Source organism: Phoca vitulina, unplaced genomic scaffold (assembly GCF_004348235.1).
Source record: "Phoca vitulina isolate PV1807 unplaced genomic scaffold, GSC_HSeal_1.0 scaffold1, whole genome shotgun sequence".
NCBI lineage: Eukaryota > Metazoa > Chordata > Mammalia > Carnivora > Phocidae > Phoca > Phoca vitulina.
Genome location: NW_022589704.1, coordinates 102,220,286 through 102,244,042, shown reverse-complemented (window position 1 = coordinate 102,244,042; position 23,757 = coordinate 102,220,286). Strand labels below are relative to the sequence as shown.

General features: G+C 40.6%; 1 protein-coding gene, 1 long non-coding RNA gene and 1 other non-coding gene across 26 annotated transcripts in view; 1 reads left to right on the top strand and 2 right to left on the bottom strand.

The window, feature by feature from the left end:
• LOC116637129 overlaps positions 1–18,766 on the bottom strand; it is a 40,426-nt gene extending 21,660 nt beyond the window's left edge. For 2 of the 3 annotated variants that reach the window (XR_004300417.1, XR_004300416.1), the window contains exons 1-2: positions 18,373–18,766; positions 18,010–18,088 (exon numbers count right to left, since the gene is read on the bottom strand). This is a non-coding gene — a long non-coding RNA (uncharacterized LOC116637129). Of the gene's footprint in view, positions 1–4,000; positions 4,769–18,009; positions 18,089–18,372 lie in introns of those variants that run through there. The other variant, XR_004300415.1, reaches the window with a different exon arrangement.
• On the bottom strand, positions 1,818–1,916 carry LOC116638084. The gene has a single exon (XR_004300623.1). It is a non-coding gene; the product is annotated as a U6 spliceosomal RNA (small nuclear RNA).
• Positions 18,767–19,241: 475 nt separating the features above from the next.
• CLASP1 (cytoplasmic linker associated protein 1) overlaps positions 19,242–23,757 on the top strand; it is a 262,250-nt gene continuing 257,734 nt past the window's right edge. For 21 of the 22 annotated variants that reach the window (XM_032412342.1, XM_032412275.1, XM_032412268.1 and 18 more), the window contains exon 1: positions 19,242–19,335. The gene's annotated coding sequence lies outside the window, so the exon portion shown is untranslated. The remainder of the gene's footprint in view (positions 19,336–23,757) is intronic. The other variant, XM_032412211.1, reaches the window with a different exon arrangement.

The following is a 23,757-nucleotide window of genomic DNA, read 5'->3' as shown; positions in this document are numbered from 1 at the left end:
GGTGACTGGGTGATGGACACTGGGGAGGGTATGTGTTCTGGTAAGCGTTGTGAATTGTGCAAGACTGTTGAATCTCAGATCTGTACCTCTGAAACAAATAATGCAATATATGTTAAGAAAGAAAAAAAGAAGAAGAATGTAGCAGGAGGGGAAGAATGAAGGGGGGGAAATCGGAGGGGGAGAAGAACCATGAGAGACAATGGACTCTGAAAAACAAACTGAGGGTTCTAGAGGAGAGGGGGGTGGGAGGATGGGTTAGCCTGGTGACGGGTATTGAGGAGGGCACGTTCTGCATGGAGCACTGGGTGTTATGCACAAACAATGAATCATGGAACACTATATCTAAAACTAATGATGTAATGTATGGGGATTAACATAACAATAAAAAAATTAAAAAAAAAATATTCTGGATACTAGACATTTATCAGATGCATGATTTGCAATTATTTTCTTCCATTTCTTGGGTTATCTTTTTTTTCTCTTACTAGTGTCCTATAAAGTATAAAAGTTTAAAATTTTAATTGAATTCAATTTATCTTTCTTTTCTTTTGTTGCCTGTTTTCGGTGTTATATCTAAGGAATGAATGCCTAATCTGAAGACAAGGAATTTAAGATTTCTTATGTTTTCTTTGTAGAGTTTTTACAGTTTAGATCTTACATGTAGGTCTTTGATCTATTTAGAGTCTTTTTTCTTTTTCCTTAAGAGCAGTTTTAGATTCACATCATTTTTCATATATGGTGTGGAGAAGGGGTCCAACTTCATTCTTTTTTTTTTTAAAGATATTTTTTATTTATTTATTTGACAGAGAGATAGAGAGCACAAGTAGGCAGAGTGGCAGACAGAGGGAAAGGGAGAAGCAGGCTCTCTGCTGAGCAGGGAGCCCGATGCGGGGCTCGATCCCAGGACCCTGGGATCATGACCTGAGCTGAAGGCAGCCGCTCAACCAATTGAGCCACCCAGGTGCCCCCCAACTTCATTCTTTTATACGTAGCTATCCAATTGTCCCAGCACCATTTGTTGAAAATCAATTGAGCATAGATGCATGGGTATTATTTCTTGACTCTTAATTGTATTCCACTGGTCTATCTTTAGCCAGTACCACACTATTTTGATTACTGTAGCTTTGTAGTAAGTTTCAAAAATCAGGAACTGTGAGTCCTTCAGCTTTGTTCTTTTCTTCCAAGATTGTTTTGGCTTCTCTTGGTCCTTTGCATGCCTATAGGAATTGTAGGATCAGTGTGTCTGTTTCTGCAAAGAAGGCAATTGAGATATTGATAGGGACTGCATTGAATCTGTAGATCATTTTGGAGAGCATCTTTTTTTTCTTTTTAAAGATTTATTTATTTGAGAGAGAGTGTGCGTGTGAGTTGGGGAAGGGGCAGAGGTAGAAAGAGAATCCTTCAAGCAGACTCCCCACTGAGCAGGGAGCCCAAAATGGTGCTTGATCCCAGGACCCAAGATCATGACCTGCGCCAAAACCAAGAGCCAGCTGCTGAACTGATGAGCCACCCAGGTGCCCCTGAAGAGTATGTTAACAATATTAAGGCTTCTGGTCCATTTATTTAGGTTTTCCTTAATTTCTTTCAACAATGTTCAGTATACAAGTCTTCTTCTTTTGTTAAATCTATTCCTAAGTATTTTATTCTTGATGCTATTATAAGTTGAGTTGTTTTTTTAACTTCATTTTCAGAGAAAATGTCTTTTTACTTCATTGGGAGCAATTGGAATTCTCTGTGGTTGCTGTTGTTTTACTTAGTAACACTGACTGACCACAAGGCCTTTTGCGGGCAGGTATCCAAAGTCTGGATCTCTCATGGGACATGTGTGAGCTCTTTTGTGTGTCACCCTTGTGCAGGAGGCATGCTAATCTTCTGTGTTGTTCCAATTTTAGTATATGTGTTGCCAAAGCAAGCACTGTGTGAGCTCTTACAGGCCCCCACAGATCTCCACAGAGCATAGTTCTCTTGGTACAGGATATCAATCTCCAGTTCCAGGATTCCAACTTTGCCACTCACTGCCCACTGGCACATCCCATAGCCTCTTTCTGGATTTTCTTTCTTGCAGTATGCATCCTCTTTTTTTGGGGGGGGGTGGTTCAAGAGAGAGAGCTCAAATATAGCTAGCTCCCACTGTGTTTACTTGACAGGCAGGAGCTTACTTTCCAGATATATATTTTTTAAGATTTAATTTATTTATTTGTCAGAGACAGAGAGAGAGAGAGAGTGCACAAGCAGGGTGACTGGCAGGCAGAGGGAGAAGCAGGCTCCCTGCTGAGTAGGGAGCCCGATGAGGGACTCGATCCCAGGACCCCGGGATCATGACCCGAGCCAAAGGCAGACCCTTAACTGACTGAGCCACCCAGGCATCCCTACTTTCCAGATATTGTAACTTACTATCAAGGTATAGTAATTAAGATGTGCATTAAGGCACAGGGATGAAAGAATAACCTGACAGAACCAAAAGAGAATCCAAAATATATGTCAAAAGTGGCATTACCTACCTTTGGGAAAAGGATGGCATTTTCAATAAAAGGTTTCAAAACAATTCGTTGTCAATTTGGAAAAAAAAAACCAAACAAAATTAGCTTCCTACCTCACACCACACACAAAAGTAAATTCTATGTGTATAGAAGCCCTAAACGTTATAAAAAACCCAAACCTAAAAAAAACCTAGAGGGAACTATAAGAGAATATCTTTATGACTTCAGAGTGGGGACATATTTTTTTAGAAGAAACAATAAGCATACATCAAAAAGAAAAGATTGATAAACCTGATCATAAAAAGATACCATAACATGGGATGCCTGGGTGGCTCAGTTGGTTAAGCATCTGCCTTCGGCTCAGGTCATGATCCCAGAATCCTGGGGATCGAGCCCTGCGTCGGGCTCCCTGCTCAGCGGGAAGCCTGCTTCTCCCTCTCTCACTCCCCCTGCTTGGGCTCTCTCTTTCTGACAAATAAATAAATAAAATCTTAAAAAAAAAAAAGACACCATAACAAAAATGTAAATTCCAGATGTGAAGATATTGGCTGCATATAGCCATATAGTTATGAAAGATTTATATCCTGACTATAGAAGAATTTCTAAAAATCAATAATAAAAAGATAAACCGTTCATCTGAAAAGTGACCCAGGCAGAAAAGGAGATCCAAATTGCCAGTGAACACATGGAAAGACACCCAGTCCCATGAGGAATCAGGAAAACAAATTAACACCATAAGGAAATACAATTTTAGACTCTTAAAAATTAGTAAAAAATTAAAAACTGAAAATATATAGTGCTAGTATTGGATACTCTCATATTCTGCTGGTTATTTCTGAGATCTGTTTGTCAAGTTGAAGATATGCATATGCTAAGACCTCATAAATGTCACTAAAGAAACTTACACATACAATCATCAGTAGAGGGTTTTATAAAAATGTTTATATAGCAAGGTTAAAAAAAATCCCAGCAAACAAAACAAAACAAAAACCCTGGAAACTCACTAGATGTCCATTAATAGGAGATTAGATAAATGTCAAAACATTCATACAGTGGAATACCACAGAATACTTAAAAAATAAATTAACACTCCAGCTATCCTCTTTATCCACAGGATGTATCTCAAAAACATAGTATTGAGAAAGAAAGTGGGGGGTGGGGGAGTGTGAATTGCAGAAAGATATATACAATATGATAGCACTTACATAAAACTTAAAATATGAAAACAATACTAAATATCATTTATGGATACATTTACATATAGAAAAAAAAAACAGGTATGAAAATATAAGTCCAAATTCAGAAGGGAGAGGTGGAAATGAGGTCAGGCGGGCAACACAAGGAATTCATCACAGTTTCTATTATTCTTTTTTTTTTTTTTAAAGATTTTATTTATTTATTTGGCAGAGGGAGAGAGAGCACGGGCAGGGGGAGTGGCAGGCAGAGGGAGAAGCAGGCTCCCTGCTGATCAAGGAGCCCGATGCAGGACTCGATCCCACGGCCCTGAGATCATGACCTGAATCGAAGGCAGACACTTAACCAACTGAGCCACCCAGGCGCCCCTCTATTCTTTTTTGCATGCCTGATACCTTGTTAAATGCAAACAAAAAATACAAAATAACTCCCAGTGTTGTAAGATAGCTCTAAATTCAAATTTCTGTAAACTCTTTCCTTTAGTTCTAATTTCAGTGTACTGCTTCTAAAAAAGGTTGTCTGCTCTCAGGCTGGTGACACAATCCGTTTTCAACCTTAACTTCATGACTAAGACTCTCCTTTGTCTTGGGGAAGCCAAAGACTTACTTCCAGTTAGCAAGTCTGCACAGGAATTTCTTCCCACTTTATAATCAGTGTTTTCTTTTCAAAATATTCCAAGCTGTTTGCCTAATTTTCAGAGAAAGGGGCATTCAGGAGCTGGAAATAGGCTACCTGCTGTTAGAGGGTTTAAATTTACTTGCCAGCTGGCTTTAAGACTACTGGAATGGGGCAGGATTATCCAGGTCTGGTTCTGAATTGGTCACTAACCAAAAGCGCAAGACCTTAGGTGAATCCCTTGACTGCTGTGGACTTGTTTTCTCAGTCAAACAAGCGTGATGGATGAAATGATCTCTAAGGTACATTCTTGATCCAACTTTCCATGAGCCTAACACAGATTTTGAGGCTTTGTCAAAACTTTCCTTGGTTCTGTAATTCTTCTTCTCTATCATTTCCACCAAGCAGGTTGGATAAATCCTGGTGATCTCAAGTCCCTGGACAACTTTGAGGAATGCTGTATTTTTCATATGCCCAAGCTGAAAACACAAAGAGTCAAAGTTACCCCACTTGCTATTAAGCAAATGTCCTGGCTTCTCATTTAGGTATAGATTAGCATTGTCTTTGTAATTTACACCAGCAGTTGTCTGTAAATCCCTTGAAGTGGTTGGTAGTCTCTTTGTAGTAAAATTTTCCGACTTTCCCCTTGCTTGGCACTAAGAGGAACTTAATTTATTTTCTGAGGTAAGGTGCAAATACTTTTTGTTTAAATTAAGATATTGTGTTATCAATGAACAAAGAGTCCTGACTGATAAGAAAGGTATGATTTTACCTTCTGAATTTATATAAATGTAAAATATATAGTTCTGTGGGAGTAAGAACTGTCAACTTCTAGTCAAACCTGTTAGTTTCAAGAGTCGGCAACTACCTGTTGTGATCAGGAATTATAGGTTGAAAGCAACTATAGTCAGTTTAATTCACATGGTGCTTGAATTCAAAAGAAGACTGGTAAGTGGAATTTAAATATTACACAGTTAATAGCAGGGAGGTGCCCAATCCCAGATGACTCAGAATCCCAGTGCAGTGTAGTAGATGATGCAGAGAAATGCAGTGTGGCCAAGTGCATGAGAGAGAGAAGATCATAGGTGAGTTATATAGATAAATCATGCACGAGCAAAGGCAAATTTTGGGAATTGAGAACATCAAAATACATTTGGGGATATTAGTTTAGTGACTGTGAACAACTAATATTATATATGCTATGATTTGTTTAGAAATTAGCTGAAGTAACAAGGAAAACTGGCAAATATGGTATGAATATAAGGAGATGATCGAAAAGGAGAAATAGGATTTGAGTTATTGCAAACAGCAGAAGGCAAGAGAATTTCATCCAGGAACAGGAAACTCTAAATAAATAACACTAGCTAGGAAATATGGCAAACACAGATCTTATAGGTAATTAAAAAACTTGATTTCTTAATGCATCATTTAACTTTTGAACTGCAAGCTCGCAGAGTGAAAGACTCCACCTTTATTTCAAGTACTACACGATATAATTAATGTGGCAAAAACAAAAATAGAAGAAACACAATTGTGCAATTCTGGAGGAGCACAGATTCCCGTGCATGACGATTGCAGGCATATCCTGCAATTTACAATACATAGTTGGAATTATTTTAACCTTAATACAAGTGAACAAATACAGGCAGGGATCTGTTATTTTGTTAAAGCAGACATAGTGGGGCAGTTTCATTTGCACATTCTGGCCCAGCTCACGAACTCTGTTCTCGCTTTGCCGCATGACCATGAAGTGTGTGTGTGTGTAAGTGATGGTCCACATGTCAGAATATGGCCATTTTGGGAAATATTATCTGTGAAGCTCTAAATGACCTTGTTAAAATGGAAAGATTTAGAGTTGCTTGAAATTATTAGAAAAAAATAAACCCTGTCCAAATGGGAACTAGTATAAATCTTCATTCTGGTTCTGAGAGACTGAATGTCATAAGGGTGAGTTTCAATGTTTTGTTTGGCTTAGCTCAAGAGCATTCCTTTCATTCCTCCTCAGCTTTCCTTGACCTACCCACACCTGCTAAGCAACCCCTTTTGTGTTCCATCATTGTAGTAACTATATAGTCTAGTAATTTGTTTTCCTTACTAAACTGACTTCTTTGAGTATAAAAACTGTATCTTTCTAGCTATGCCTACTCAGGGGCAGGTCAAGTTCTGGCAAAGGAGAGGCTATTAAACAATGTAAAAATAGAAGGACTTCACTTGGTTTTGAAGGTCTCGAAATGGTTCTTTGCATTTGGATGGGTTGATCAGGCCATTGGTACAGGAGCCCGTCTGAGAATTGGCATGGGCCAGTTGTTTGAGAGACCTCACTGATGGCAGCTGAAATCCCCAAACGGTCAGGTTACCGATAAATATGTCAGGTTACTTACTTTTTGGCATTTGCCCTTTATTCTTACTAAGTGTAAGGAATCGTCTTCAAAAAGCCTGAACAGATCCGGATTATGACACATAAGCAACAGGCAATGTTTAAAGGGCTGTTTAGTCATTTATTCTGCATCAGAGCTATCCACAGAACCACCCGGATTTGTCACGCTTCTGATGGTCAAACAGTGACTTTCATACCGCCTTTGTTACTGAGAAATGGGTTTTTCTAATGTCAATTTCACTAGTTGTGACAGTATTGGAAACTGGAACTATCCTCTTCATTAAAGATGAAGTGACCTTGGTGCTTGTGACTAGGTTAAGTGACTTGTCTAGGTCACACAGTGAGTTGATGGCTATGAGAGCACATTCCCCAGTAACTGTCACTACGGTGTTTATTTAATTTTATTTTTTTAAATATTTTATTTATTTATTTGACAGAGAAAGACAGAGAGAGAGAGAGAGAGGGAACACAAGCAGAGGGAGTGGGAGAGGGAGAAGCAGGCTCCCTGCTGAGCAGAGAACCTGATGTGAGACTCCATCCCAGGACCCTGGGATCATGACCTGAGCCGCAGGCAGACGCTTAACCAACTGAGCCACCCAGGTGCCCCACTATGGTGTTTAAAGATGGGCATATGAGTGGCATAAAACCTTGCCAGGTGAGGAAATCCGTGAGAGGTAAGCCAGACACCTGTCCTGTCTTCTTCAGTGGGTGATACTTACTAGATAAGTCAAGTACTGAGAGAGGGAGTGGTTATGAACACAATTTAGCAAACTAGTTTCTGATCTCCTGGTTTCATCACATACAAAAGACACACCCTGACTCTGCCCAAATATTTCTGTAACACGCCACTTCTCTAACAAAGAGACTACCTGTTTCCCAAGTAGTACAAATTCAGATTCCATATGGGCTATGAAGGATGATGACAATATGCATTGCTGCTATTCTTCATGAATTTTAATTTCTGTAGGCATAAAATATTTTTTCACTGAGATTACTGAAGATTAAGTAAAGCCATCAAATTAAATGTAAGTACCTACTACTAAAGCATTTAGACTAACCTAGAGTGGGAGATACTGCCTAATGAAATCATAGGACGAGAAAGAAATCTTCTTACCCAGAGTTTGGTGATTTGTTCATTAGGGCATGCTATCAAAAATATGCTATTAAATCTTTTAAGAATGACTTAAAAATTACAAAAGTATATGTTGATAGAATAAAATGAAGAATACAGACATAAGTTTTAAAAATGACCAACAATTTTACCACCCACAGATAATCACTTGCTAATAATATTTTGATGTATTTACTTTGAGAAAGTTTTCTATGCCAAAGATGCATCTCATACATGAACTGATACCTAGGGCAGGCCCCTGTCAATCAGTTGCTGAGTAGAATATGATCAGAAAACAGATAAAAACAGGTAGGGCTGAAGATATTAATAAAAATATCATCCTCAAAAACTGTGGGGAAAAATCAACAAAAGACATAAAATCATAAAGCCTGTAGGCCTTTAGAGAACACTAACATAATCTTTTATTCTGTGGATAGGACCTTGAGAGAGAAGGTGACCAGCTGAGGGCAGGCACAGCTAGAACTAGAATCCAGGAACCCAAGATTTTTGGCATAATCTTCCTGCTTTCACAATGATTTTATCTGACTTTGTTATATACATGATTGGATTTAATAACTGACAAACTTCGGCTTTGAAATGAACCCAAGTGGTCTGAGATGGGAAGAATAACACAATGTTAGTGGATCCTTTTTATTTATTATTTATTTTTTAAAAGATTTATTTATTTGAGAGAGAGAGAGAGAGAGAGAGAGAGAGAATCTCCAGCAGACTCCCCACTTGAGCATGGAGCCCGACACACGGCTTGATCTCACAACCCTGAGATCATGAGCTGAGCCGCAATCAAGAGCTGGACACTTAACCAACTGAGCCACTGAGGTGCCCCTGGCAAATCCTTTTAATGCACCCAAACTGTATCTGCTAGAGATTAAGTTCACTACTTAAGTGTTTGAGTATGTTAGAAGAGCAAGAAACCTTAGAGGTCCTTTATAGTTTATGCCCCCATTCTATAGATAAGAACACTGAGGCCCAAAGAGGAAAGAATTTGGTAAAGATGTTTAGCTAGGATCCTACATGCTCTGGAATGATTGGTACTCCCACTTACTCTGCTTTATTTACTCTGCCTTCAATTGAACTATTCAGTTGTAACAACAAACCTAGGCAATGGTCATTAATTACTGCTAACTTCACAAAGAGAGACAATTAGAAGTTATGTGCCTCCTGATGAATGTATGAAGTAGTTCTGCCAAAAAACTCAAACTTGAATTGGAATAAGGCATACAGTATTATCAAGCATCTAGGGGGTAGAAGAATATGTTAGAGACTCCCAGGAATACAATCAGAAAAATCTAGAATGTGGGAAATATGTAGGGTAAATAACTAGGTTTCTGCAATTAATAAATATTGAGGAAAAATGAGATGGGGGGAATCTAAAGAGACCTAAGAGACAAATAAATAACTCAAATGTAATGTATTGGCATTTGGATCCTGATTTGCACAAACTGTAATAAAAAAAAAATCATATAACAGATACATTAATACCAAGCTTATAGAAATAAAAAAGGATCAAAAGAGAACACTATGAACAACTGAATGCCAACAAATTAGATAACTCAGATGAAATGGATACATTCCTAGAAAGACACAAAGTACTGAAACTGACTCAAGAAGAAATAGAAAATCTGAACAGACCTATAACAAGAGATTAGCAATAAAAGAACAAAAAAAGCAAAATAAAACTACCCACAAAGAAAAGCCATGGCTCAGATGGCTTCACTGGTGAATTCTATAAAACATTCTAAAACAATAAATGTCAATACTTCATAAACTCTTCCAAAAACCACACACACACACACACACACACACACACACACACAAAACAAAAACAGACGAGGAGGGCATCTTTCCCAACTCATTCTGTGTGGCCCTATTACTCCGATACCAAAATCAAAGATATCACCAGAAAATTAAAGACTAATATCCCTTATGAATATAGATACAAAAGTCTTCAACATATGGCAACAAATCAAAATTCAGCAACACATAAAAAGGATTATAACACCATTACCAAGTGGGATTTACCCCAGGAACAGAAAGTTGGTTTGATATCTGAAAATCAATTAATATTAACAGAATAAAGGACAAGTCACATTATCATCAAAACAGACACAGAAAATCCAAAAGCCTTTAATGATAATGAGAAAACACTCAACAAACCAGGACTAAAGGAAAACATCCTCAATCTGATAAAGGTCATATATAAAAACCCCACAGCTAATACCATATTTAATGGTAAAAGACTGAATGCTTAAGATCAGGAACAAGACAAGGATGTCCACTCTCACCATTTCAATTCAACATTGTACTAGAGGTTCTAGCTGGGAAAAAATCAGTCAAGAAAATGTAATAAAAGGGATACAGACTGGAAAGGAAGAAGCAAAAACAATCTCTATTTGCAAATGACATGATTTTGTATCTAGAAAATGCTCAGGAATCCACTAAAAAAATAATCAATGAGTTGGGCAAGGCTGCAGGATACAAGGTCAATATGCAAAAATTAATTGTATTTCTATACAATTGCAATGAATAATCTGAAAATGAAATGAAGAAAAACAATTCCATTTACAATAGCATCAAAAAGAAAATATATAAGAATAGATTTAATAAATGAAGTGCAGAACTTATACTAGGAAAACTACAGAACACTGTTGAAAGCAACTAAAGATGATCTAAATGAATGGAAAGACATTCCATGATCATGAACCAAAAGATTTATTATTATTAAAATGGCAATACTCTTCAAATTTATTTCCAGATTCAGTAAATTCCTATCAAAATCACAACTGCATTTTTTTTTTTCAGAAATGGACAAACTGATTGGAAAATTTATATGGAAATTCAAGGAATCCCAAATAGCCAAAACAACTGGAAACGAAAAACAAAGGTAAGGACTCACATTGCCCAATTTCACAAACTATAAAGCTACAGTAATTGAAACAGTATGTACTGCCATAAAAATACACATATACATTGATAGAATAGATTTAGTCCAAAAATAAACTCATACATTTATAGTCAACTGGTTTTGGACAAGGGTGCCAACACAGTGCAATGAAGAATGGGCTTTTCAACAAATGGTGGTGAGACAACTGGAAACCTACATGTAAAAGAATGAAGTTGGACCCCTACCTCAGGCCATATATAAAAATTAACTTAAAATAGATCAAAGACCTAAATGTAGGAGCCAAAAGTATAAGACTCTAAGAAAACACAGGATTACAGAATGGTTTCTCAGATAAGATACCGAAAACACAACCACAAAAGAAAAAGAAGATAAATTGGACAATAAAATGGCAACCTTTTGTGCTTTGGAGGGTATCATCAAGAAAGTAAAAAGACAACCCACTGGATATGAGAAAATATTTGCCAATCATATATCTGCTGCAGGACTTAAATCTAGACTATATAAAGAAACTTTATAGCTCAATAAAAGGACAACACAATTTAAAAAGTGGGCAAAGCATTAGAATAGACACTTCTCAGATGAGATATACAAGATGGCCAATATGCAACAAAAAGATGATTAGTCATCAGGGAAATGCAAATCAAAGCCACAATGAAATATCACTATACACCCAATAGGTAAGTATAATAAAAAAGACAGATAGTAACAAGTGTTGGTCACAAAAATAGACTCAAAATGGTTGAAAGACCTCAATGTGAGACAGGAGTCCATCAAAATCCTAAAGGAGAACACAGGCAGCAACCTTTTCGACCTCAGCCACAGCAACTTCTTCCTAGAAACATCGCCAAAGGCAAGGGAAGCAAGGGCAAAAATGAACTACTGGGACTTCATCAAGATAAAAAGCTTTTGCACAGCAAAAGAAACAGTCCACAAAACCAAAAGACAACCGACAGAATGGGAGAAGATATTTGCAAATGACATATCAGATAAAGGGCTAGTATCCAAAATCTATAAAGAACTTATCAAACTCAACACCCAAAGAACAAAGAATCTAATCAAGAAATGGGCAGAAGACATGAACAGACATTTTTCCAAAGAAGACATCCAAATGGCCAACAGACACATGAAAAAGTGCTCAATATCACTCAGCATCAGGGAAATCCAAATCAAAACCTCAATGAGATACCACCTCACACCAGTCAGAATGGCTAAAATTAACAAGTCAGGAAAACGACAGATGTTGGCAGGGATATGGAGAAAGGGGAACCCTCCTACACTGTTGGTGGGAATGCAAGCTGGTGCAACCACTCTGGAAAACAGTATGGAGGTTTCTCAAAAAGTTGAAAATAGAGCTACCATACGACCCAGCAATTGCACTACTGGGTATTTACCCCAAAGATACAAATGTAGGGATCCGAAGGGGTACATGCACCCCGATGTTTATAGCAGCAATGTCCACAATAGCCAAACTGTGGAGAGCCAAGATGTCCATCGACAGATGAATGGATAAAGAAGATGTGGTGTATACACACACACACACACACACACACACACACACACACACACACACACACACAATGGAATATTATGCAGCCATCAAAAGGAATGAGATCTTGCCATTTGCAATGACGTGGATGGAACTGGAGGGTATTATGCTGAGCGAAATAAATCAAACAGAGAAAGACATGTATCATATGACCTCACTGATATGAGGAATTCTTAATCTCAGGAAACAAACTGAGGGTTGCTGGAGTGGGGGGTGGGGTGGGAGGGATGGGGTGACTGGGTGATAGACACTGGGGAGGGTATGTGCTCTGGTAAGCGCTGTGAATTGTGCAAGACTGTTGAATCACAGATCTGTACCTCTGAAACAAATAATGCAATATATGTTAAGAAAAAAAAAAGATAGCAGGAGGGGAAGAATGAAGAGGGGGAAATCAGAGGGGGAGATGAACCATGAGAGACGATGGACTCTGAAAAACAAACTGAGGGTTCTAGAGGGGAGGGAGGTGGGAGGATGGGTTAGCCTGGTGATGGGTATTAAAGAGGGCACATTCTGCATGGAGCACTGGGTGTTATGCACAAACAATGAATCACGGAACACTGCATCTAAAACTAATGATGTAATGTATGGTGATTAACATAACAATAAAAAATTAAAAAAAAAAAACAAGTGTTGGTGAGGATGTCTCCACTAGAACCCTCATATTCTGTTGGTGGGAATGTAAAATGGCATCTTCACAATGGAAAAGAGTCTGGCCATTCTTGAAAAGGTTAAACATACAGTTATTATATGATCCAGCAATTCCAAACCTACACATATATTCAAGAAAACTGAAAACATATGTCCACATGAAGTCTTGTAATAGCTGTTCCTGGCAGCATTATTCACAATAGCCAAAAAGTAGTTTGGAACAACCCAATGTCCATCAACTGATGTGTGGATAAACAAAATGTGGTATATTTACGTATAAATGCGTTTGACAATTAAAAAAAATGAAGTACTGTCACATGCTACAATATAGATGAACCTTGAAAACATGCTAAGTGAAGGAAGCCAGTCATATATTTGTAGGATTCTATTATATGAAATGTCCAGGATAGGAAAATCCTTAGAGACAAAAAAGTAAATTAGTGGTTGCCTGGGGCTGGTGGGTTGGGGAAAAATGGGTAGTGAGTACTGATAGGTATAGGGTTTCTTTTGGGGCTGATGATGCTGTTTTAAAATGGACTGTAGGGGTGCCTGGGTGGCCCAGTCTGTTAAGCATCCGACTCTTGGTTTTGGCTCAGGTCCTGATCTCAGCATTGTGAGATCGAGCCCTGTGTCCCACTCCCCACTCAGAGTGGAGTCGGCTTCAGATTCTCTCTCTCCCTCTGCCATTCCTACTGATGCTCTCTCTAAAATAATCTTAAAAAAAAAAAAAATGGGTTGTAGTGATGATTGTAGAGCTCTTTGAATGTACTAGACTGTTGAATTATGTACTTTAAATGGATGAATTGTATAGTATTTGAATTATATCTCAGTAAACCTGGTAGCAGAAAAAATTATGAAACAATCTGAAGATTGGGTAGACCATGATACTAGGTATTGTTAACTTTTTAGGTATGATGGTGGTATTGGAAGTTATTTTCATTTAAGGGAAAATCTTATCTTTTAGAAATACTAAAATATTTGTGGATGAAATAATTTAAAAAATTATTCTCTTGACCCTACCTATCCCTTGAAGTATCACTCCACTTTTCTTCCCCACCCCCTACCTCCCCGCCCAATTATCTATCCTCCCTCTTTCCAATTCTGTTCCTACCACTCTCTTTTGAACCCACTCCAATCAGGCTTCCATCCTCACCCCTCCAATGTTATGGCCAACAATTATAGCCCATTGGCAACTGACTTGGTTGTTCTTCCTGGTTTCCCTTTATTTCAGTGGCTGACCCTTCTGTCTCCTTTGTTGGTTTCATTACCATCTCAGTCCTTAAATGCTAGAGTGCTCCAGGGCTCAGTCTTTATTTATTCTTCAGGACTCAGTCTTCAGATAACTTTCTCAAATTTCTGTCTATACTTAATATCTAGATGATCTCATGGCTTTTGTCTCCCAAATTTACATACCCAGCCTAGACCTTTCTTCTGAACTCCAGATTCAAATATCTAACTGCCTTGATATTTCCACGTGCTAATTTAATACGCATTTCATTGTTTTGTTTTGTTTTTTTGAAGTAGGCTCCACACCCAGTGTGGAGCCCAACATGGGGCTTAAACTCACGGCCCTGAGATCTTGAGCCGAGCTCAAGAGTCAGACGCTTAACTGACTGAGCCACCAGGCACCCCTTAAAAGACATTTCAAACTTAACATCTCCAAAACTGAATTTCTTATTGCTTCCCATTCCCATCCTGCTCCTCCTGGTCTTTGCCACTTCAGTAGATGGCAACTCCATTCTTTAAACTGCTCAGTCAAAAAATATTGGGAGTCCCCATAACTCCCCTTTTGCTTACACCCTGCATCAATTTATCAAATCCCATGTGCCATCCTGGCTGAATATATCCAAGACATCTCATCACTCCACTGCTTGCACTTTTCCCAAGCCACCACTGTCTCACTTTCAGAATTGCAATAGCCTCCTAAACCCTCTCTCTTGCTCCCCAACAATCTATTCTCAAAACTCCCTTACTCCCCAATAGTCTATTCTCAAAACAGAAGCTAAAGTGATTCTTTAAAAATAGAAGTCAAATCATTTTATTTCTCTGCTCAAAACCTTCCAATGGCTTCCCCTCTCAGTAAAAGCCAACACTCTTACAATGCCCTGTAAATCCCCATATAATTTGGCATCCTGTTACCTCTGACCTCATTTCCTACTTTCTGCCTGCCACACTCTGCTTCTGTCACTCTGGCCTCCTTTCTGTGCTTAGAATGTAGTGTAGACATCCTCTTCCCTCAGAATGGTTTCTGCACTTGCCATTCTTTCCACCTGGAAGGTTCTTTTCCCAAGGACATTTCTTGCTCCCTCATCTCCTTCAGATGTGTACTTAATGTATGTTTCTCAGAGGGCCCCCGCCCCACCAGTCCTATTTAAAAAGAAACTTCTTTCCCTATCCCCAGCACTCCTTATTTCTCCCTCACTGCTTCATTTCTTCCCTGTAACATTTATCCTACCTGACACAGTTTATATTTCATTTACCACTTTATTTTCTATCTCCTATGAGAACGTGGATTCCCCACTCCCCCCAAGCGTTTGGCACATAGTTGGTACACAATATTTCTAAGCGTATGAATGCTACTTAAAATGCACTTATATTCTCTGCTTCACTGTTTACTGGTGCTAGCTTCATAAGCATTTGGGCATGCATCCCTGAGGAAGATGAGACTGACTGAATAGAAACACTGTCCACTCACTCAAGACTATGATATCTATCTTTGTAAAGGAGACCAAAGCAGAGAGTGGAATTCTAGAGGTTCAGTCTTCAATTGCAGCCTTGGTACCAATAAGCCATGTGACATTGGGCAAATAAATTTTCCTTTCTGGCCATTTATTTCCTCCCCTGCCAAATGGATCATTGCTTTGAATGATCCCATACGGTTTTTGAGAATGTAAAATGAAAGGTGAAATGTTGAGTAGGAAATGATGTGTTTTATTTTCTCTAGTACATACAAAAATATACTTACCTGGCCTTTTATTTTTATTTTTTATTTTTAAGATTTTATTTATTTGACGGAGAGAGACACAGCAAGAGAGGGAACACAAGCAGGGGGAGTGGGAGAGGGAGAAGCAGGCTTCCCGCAGAGCAGGGATCCCGACGCAGGGCTCGATCCCAGGACCCTGGGATCATGATCTGAGCTGAAGGCAGACTCTTAACGACTGAGCCACCCAGGCGCCCCTATTTTATTTTAAGATTTTATTTATTTGAGAGCAATGAACCAACTTGGAATCAAACCTCAGAGTTCTTTTAGGGACCTTAGACCATGCAGTTTTGCTGTGTTAAGCCCTTATAATACTAGTAATTTGACTGTGAAAGTTCTCAATGTCAGCCTATTCTTTCTCCTGGGAAGACTCACTCTTTTTTTTTTTTTTTTTTTTAAGATTTTATTTATTTATTTGAACGAGAGAGAGAGAGCACAAGCAGGGGAGGCAGAGGGGCAGAAGCAGACACTGCTGAGCAGGGAGCCCAACACAGGGGCTTGATCCCAGCACCTTGGGATCATGACCTGAGCCAAAGGCAGACACTTAACTGACTGAGCCACCCAGGTGTCCCCGAAGACTCACTCTTGACATCTGAATTGTTTTCTTTCAATATCCTTGTCCAAATCTGTGAGTAGTCAGTGCCCATGCATGTCCAGATCACATGGGAGTTTTGTTTCCTAATCATTTGTGTGTATGTGTGGTTGGTGAGTCTTCCCGCAGCCCATCAGTAACCCAGAACCTTGATTTTCTCACTGGTCACTGTGGTGAATAACAATTGGCTCATGTTTGTTTTGATGGATTCAATGACATATCAATACTTTACATAAAACAGTAGTACAGGGGCGCCTGGGTGGCTCAGTTGGTTAAGCGACTGCCTTCGGCTCAGGTCATGATCCTGGAGTCCCAGGATTGAGTCCCACATCGGGCTCCCCGCTCAGCAAGGAACCTGCTTCTCCCTCTAACCCTCCCCCCTCTCATGTACTCTCTCTCTCATTCTCGCTCTCTCAAATAAATAAATAAATCTTTAAAAAAAAAAAAATAAAACAGTAGTACAATGCCTGGGATATGTTAAAGCCTCCATAAATTCTCTATAAAAATGGAGTATGTATTGAGCTTCTACTGCCGGGGTCACTTCCTAAAACAGTTCTTTTACCATATTACTATCCCCAGTCCAGAACCTGAAACAATTCGGCTTTCTCTACTTGGTTTCTAAGTCTTCCCCATCCTACTGAAAGCAGAGTCTCAGAGATATCTGTACACCCATGTTCATAGCAGCATTATTCACCCTAGTCAAAAGGTGTAATTAACCCAAGTATCTATTCTGGTATACAAACACAATAGAATATAATTCAGTCTTAAAAAGGAAGGAAATTCTGACACATGCTACAACACTGAAGAACCTCCAGGACCTTATGCTGAATGATATAAGCCCGTCACAAAGAGACAAACACTGTTATGATTCTACTTGTGTGAGATATCTGAGTTGTCAAATTCAGTGACGTAAGTAAAATAGTGGTTGCCAGGACTTGGGGAGTGGGGAATGAGGAGTTGTTTAATAGTTATAGAATTGCTGTTTTAGAAGATGAAAAGAGGGGACACCTGGGTGACTCAGTAGGTTAAACGTCTGCCTTCAGCTAGGGTCATGGTCCCAGGGTCCTGGGATTGAGCCCCACATCGGGTTCCCTGCTCAGCCAGGAGCCTGCTTCTTCTGCTCCCCCTGCTTGTGCTCGATCTCTCTCTCTCTGACAAATTAATAAATAAAATCTTAAAAAAAAAAAAAAGAAGAAGATGGAAAAGAGTTCTGGAGATGGTTGCCCAGCAATGTAAATGTACTTAACTCTATTGACCTATGTAGTTAAGAGTGGTTAAAGTGGCAAATTTTGTGTCATGTGTATGTTACCATAAAGTTAAAAAACAAATTCCCCATCCTAGTTTTCAAACCTTACTTTCCACTCTTCCCCTGTATTCCACACCCCCCACCCCTTTTTCAAGTTACTGCTCTCTACATTGTACTCCCAGCGAAACACTTCCTTTTCAGCCTTTGCCCCAAGGAGTTTCTTCTCTGGAATGCCTTCATCATCACCCATCCATTTTCAAAAGGTTGTCTGTGCTTTCGCCCCGAAGACAGGTTTACCTTTTCTAGATCCAACCAGAAGTCACATCCTCCATGACATGCCTACACCTTCAGACTAGAGTCCTTGGCCTGTCCTGCACTGCAGAGAAGAGCAAACACATGGCTTTACTGTTTTACCTTCGTCTCTCCGACCGTAACATCTAAGCTCCTGAGTATCAGGGGCATTATCTCACCATTCTCCCGCACCCCTCTTCTAACACAAACACACTCACTCCACCACCACGGAGCTCGGCATTCAAGAGCTCCCAGTGAAAACTCAATGCGTTGGGCATCGAGATGGAGGGAAGTCAACTCACACTCCCGAAGAGTGATTTCGTCGACGCAGTGTATAATTTCACACAAAAGCTCTCAGTGTCAAATTACCTGCGAACATAGGGGTTTGACGCGGCAAAACTGCGGGTCCTTGGGGATCCTTAAAGGCAGCCCAATAATTTGCACAGCTTTCTACCCTCCGAAACGCGTTCTCACGTGTCATCCGAAAGTAATGCGAGAGGGAAGACAGAAGCAGCGTTATTTGCGGAGGCGCTCAAGTAAGAAAGGGGTTGTGACTGGCCGTCTCAAGAGTCTCCGAGGCCTCAACGGGGCCGACTGCGCTCCAAGAAGAGCAAAGAACCGTTAAAAAGTTGTGCTTCCGGCTCAAGTGTCGGCGCCTAATTGAGAAGGGAAGAGAGAACGGACACAAGCCCGGGTACGGAAAGTCGCAGGGCACAATTTCCTTCATCCTAGTCGCCCGATGGTGGGGGCGGGACGCGCGTAACCCAGAAGTGAAAGTCCGTTTCCTTCAGGTATTAGACCCCAACCACAGGAAGTCCCGGCCGGACGACTTTTATCCAGGCTTTCCTGACTCCCCCTCAGCTCTCTTCACTGCACTGCCTGCATTGTGGTGCTCTGTCGCCGCGGGCCCTTACATCCACCCTCGTGGCCTAGCCTGAGTTTTGCCGCAACTTCCCAGGGACCCCAACAGAACCCTGGCCACCCTTCCCTTAAAGAACCTTTACCCTACGGGTCCCCATCGGGGTCAATTAACGTTCTCGGAGGGGGCAAAAACTCCTGGGATTTGCAGGTCCCGTAGCCCAGAGCAGCCAGGCCGGCGCCTGCGCGGGGCGTTACCATAGAGAGCAGCCGCCTCTCTGGTCTCGGTTTGCCCTCTCTATGGTCGAGCCGGGTCCGTGGCGGTAAAAGGGAGACTGCACTGCGCAGGCGCTCTCGGCTTCTATTTTTTTTTTTTTTTTTTAATCCCCGCACCAAGCGCTTAACCTCATTGGGGTGGAGGAGAAGGCGGCGGCTGTCTGGTCCGCAGCGGCAACAGTAGCGAATAATACGACTGTAAGTACCCGGTTAGGGCGAGGAGATTTAGATCCAGCCCTCCGAGGCCTTTGCCCCCTCCCCTGCGGTGGCGGGCGCTGGGTCTGGGTGGGGGCGATGTCCAGCGCTGTCATCGGCTCTTGGGTGCACTTTGGGGGGAGGGGGCGGCCCTTAGGTAGGAGCCGGGCGGGGAGCGGGATGGGAGGGTTGTTTATCCACCCGGTAGGTCGCTGATCCCAGGCTGCTTTGCAAAGGGAGGAGGGGGCGGCTGTGGGGTCAGCCGGGCTTTGTGTGCCCCTCTCTCTTTTCCTCTCCCAGACCGCACCCCGAGCCCCCTTCCTGACCCGAGTCTTCCCGGCCCAGTGGGAGAAGCCAGCGAACAGCCCAGTCGCGTTTGAAAAGAGCCCGGGATTGCGAGGGGAGGGGGCGAGGGAGAGAAACCCACAACAACTAGTCATCGGCGAGTGATGGGTGTGGAGAAAGATCCAGAGGGAAGGGGTGCCGGGGAGGCGGGCGGCCGGGGCTCCCAGCCGGGCCAGACAAAAGCTGAGCGAGCGGCGCCGAGCCGAGCTGGGGGCCGGGCGGGATGCAGAGGGTCCCTTGGTCCCTGGGGCCCGCTGAGAGCTTCTTTCCAAAGCTGGGAAAGCGGACAAGTGCTGAGTTAAGCCTTGTGCAGCCTCCTCAACTTGCCTTTGTTGTTCTTTGGTATTGGCAGAGCCGCTCTGACGAAGATGAGTGTGTGATCTTGCACGTTAGCCTGGTTGGGTACAATGGAGCTAATCGAATTTTGCTTTCCATTTTCCGAGCCGCTCGGATGAGTATGGGGTTTTCCAGAGTCTAACTTATTACATAATGTTATTAAAATAGTTGTGTTTATTTCTAAGATTAAAAAAAATTAGGTGGAGCCTTTTGAAGCCTGTTTTGTTGCATCCGGATGAATTTATTTGTTGTGGTGTTCGTTCAATACTGACCGTTCGTAGAACCCGTGAGTTCTTTAATCGTGATACTTTAATTTGTAGATGTGGCAGTGAGAGCTTCGGATTCTGTAGTCCTTTGGGAGGCAGTGATGCAGAAGAGTCAGAAGGGAGAAATAGTTGCATGCTGCCATGTGCCTTGCGTCCTATTCTGGTGCCACAGTCCCGTATGAATTCTAGCTTTAGAGATTGTTGCTTTTATTACTATTATTATTTGTGATATTTACTGAGCTTTGGTATGAGGGATCCTGGACAGTGGGCTCCTTTTGCTCATAAAGGGAGTGAGAGAATAGTAACATTGATGCAGAGACCTTATAGATAAAAACAAAAACCACAATGTCCCAGAGTTAGTGAATATTATTTATCTTCTCCATTTGCCAAGAAAGATTTAAATTTTCGTGAGCTGTTTGCTTATTCATTTTGGTAAAATCGTGTAACTGCACCTTTCTTAGCAATTGTTACTCAAATCTGTTTCTGCAATTCATAGTTTGTCAGCTAACATGCAGCAGCACTATTTCAGATTTTTTAAAGTTTCTATTTTTTTTTTTTTTTACTGAGTTTTCAGCCCCAACTTTATATTCCCCCAACTAAGGTTTACCAAAGTTAGAAATCCTTTGAAGTGACCGTTGGTGGTGGGGGTGTCAAATACTATATCTCCATGTTATAATCTAAGCTAAGTGGTAAATACAGAAAAGGCCTTTGCTAACCTGACACCTTAAATTAGTGTTGGAATTGAAAACCTAGATCTCCTGGTATGTCAGGATTTGGGCCACAGACTCAGCTTTATCTAAAAGAGGTAAGCATTTTTGGTACTAAAAGGAAGGAAAAAACTGAAGCTTGGTGTTTATGCTTCAGTAACCACTGCGATAGAATCTCTTAAGTGTAGTTCAGATGATGGGAACTTACTTTTTATAGAGCAAGATTTCAGATCCTTAAAATAGTTTGACAGGGACGCTGAGAAATGATTGGCCAAAGAACATTAAGTTTATTGTTCATATGTATTATGTTTTGTCCATTGGTTTTGGATTTAGTTTGTTTTTGCTTCAGTAGTTAATTCTATTTTCTTGGGTGGCTCAGTTTCACAGTTTATAAGTTGAGTAAGAGAGTTTCTTGGATCTGAGACCTAAATTTATTTTTGAGACTACATTTCTTCTTAACAGTCTTCTATTTGTAAAATCATCGTTTTTAGATTATAATACTTTTAATTTAGTATTATTGGTAAATATTATAACCACTTAAGTGATTATAATATTAGGCTAAGAGCTGAGTTATTAAAACTGCCAGTTTTGAAAACTGCAAGAAAAATGGAATCATCTAAAAGTTTTCCTAGAAAATAGAAGGATCTGTTAGTCTTAAAAAAAAAAAAAAAGACGCAAAACTAAGCGAAGGACCAGTTGTTGATGATAGAGTTTTTGGTTTGTAAAATGTAATTTAAGAAAGTAAACAAACCTTTCTTTACCCAGGGCAAGCAGGGCAACGTCCATAACATGTGTGTGTTTGACTAAATGACCTCCAAAGGCCTTCTCCTTTTAAGCCCCAGAGTTTAGTGGTTATTTTTGGTGGGTCTTCATCACCCCAGGGCTTGCCTGCCTCCTTTATGCTCAGACCAGTACTGCCATACTGCAGGCTTTTCTTCCCCAGATTCTTATGGCAGCCCCAACCCACCTCCCCGCATGGATCCCTAAAGATATGGCTCAAATGACGGCCTTTCTTTCATAATGCCCGTGTTGACTTCCCTCTTGTTTCCTGCCTGGAAATCTCCTCATTCCTTGCTGATTCCTGTTGTATCCATTACCTTCCTCCCTGGAAGATTGACGCCTGTGCTTTTATTCTTCTCCAGATCCTTGAGGGCTCTGGGGGTTTGTACGACTTGATGGTATCCTCTGTACTTACTACCAGGACTTGTGTAACGAGGAACTTGTGTAACTAGTCACGGTAGATGTGTGAGATGTGAAAGAGTGAACAAATGTATCATAACTTAGAATAGAAGACTTTGAACTTCGGAAGAGCTCTTAGAGGCTCCACAGACCACTTTCCTCCCTTTTGTCTGCTCTGTTCTGATCATCAGCCTCACATTGCAGATGTGCTTCTCTGTTACTGGACAGGTCTTGGTTGCTAGAAAGCTAGTTTAGACTGTATCAAAATCTGCCACTCCCCTGTTACCTGTTCTTGATTATCCTCCTTGGAGCAACATGAGTTAAGTCTGTTTCTTCTCCACATAATAGCTTTCATTTCCTAGGACAGTCATCAAGCCTTCTGTAGATTTATTGATGAATTAATTTATTAAACCCTTTCTTTAGTTAGATACCAGTACCATGAGGGTACTGTTGAAAAGACTGTATGTTCCCCACACTTCCAGGGCTCAGTCTAATAGAGGGCCAGAATGTTACAAAGTGAGGCCAGTTATGCTGGAAGTATGTAAACAGCCTAGATCCTTTGTCCCCTCATGGTTTTTTTTTATTTTTAAAAAGATTTTATTTTATTTTTTAAAAAAGATTTATTTATTTATTTTAGAGAGAGAGCGAGCAAAAGTGCGCAAGCTTGGACTTGCAGTGGGGAGGGGCAGAGGGAGAGAGAATCTCAAGCCAATTCCGTGCTGAGTGCAAAGTCTGTGGGGCTCCATCTCACGACCCTGAGATCAAGACCTGAGCTGAAACCAAGAGTTAGATGCTTAACCGACTGTGCCACCTAGTCGCCCCAAGATTTTATTTTTTTAAAGTAATTCCTACACCCAACATGGGGCTCAAACTTATAACCCCTAGGTCAAAAGTCCCATGCTCTACCAACTGAGCCAGCCAGGTGCTCCCTCCCCGCATGGTTTAATCAGATTTCCCCATGCTGCTTTCTTTAGGCAAATGCAATGTCTGAAATGAAGCAGAATTTGCTGTGACCTGACCAGAGTATACAGCTGTTGTCTTAGGTTAAGAAACTGTATCAAAACTTTGTTGTACATTCTGGCTCTGCCACTTACTAGCCCTGTGACTTTGGGCCATGGGCCTGTTAAATCATCTCTTCCTATTTAATAATTTCATCTATAAAACAAGGGCGAGGGGAGGGCAGTGTTAACAGTAGTACCTACTTACCGGGTTGTAAGGATTAAATGAGATAATATTCGTCAAGTGCTGAGAGTGGTGACTGACATATAGTAAGTGGGTATACATGGTATTCCTACTATGTATTTGTGATAGGAGTTAATATTAATAACAACATAGTGTAAGAAGCAATAATCAAGTCACAGAATCACTTGAGTTTGTTAAAATACAAATGGTCTGACCTTATTTATTCCTGTCCACCCAGAGATTTTGGTCAATTAAGTCTGTGAGACCTGGACAGCCTCAGTTTTAACAATCCTCAGGTGGTTCTTGAAAAAACCCCCAAAACTCTAAAGTTTGAGAACCCTGCACTCTGTTAATTTTGTTAGTGATTGCATTTGCTTTTATAAATTAAAAAAATTACCAAGTAATAGATG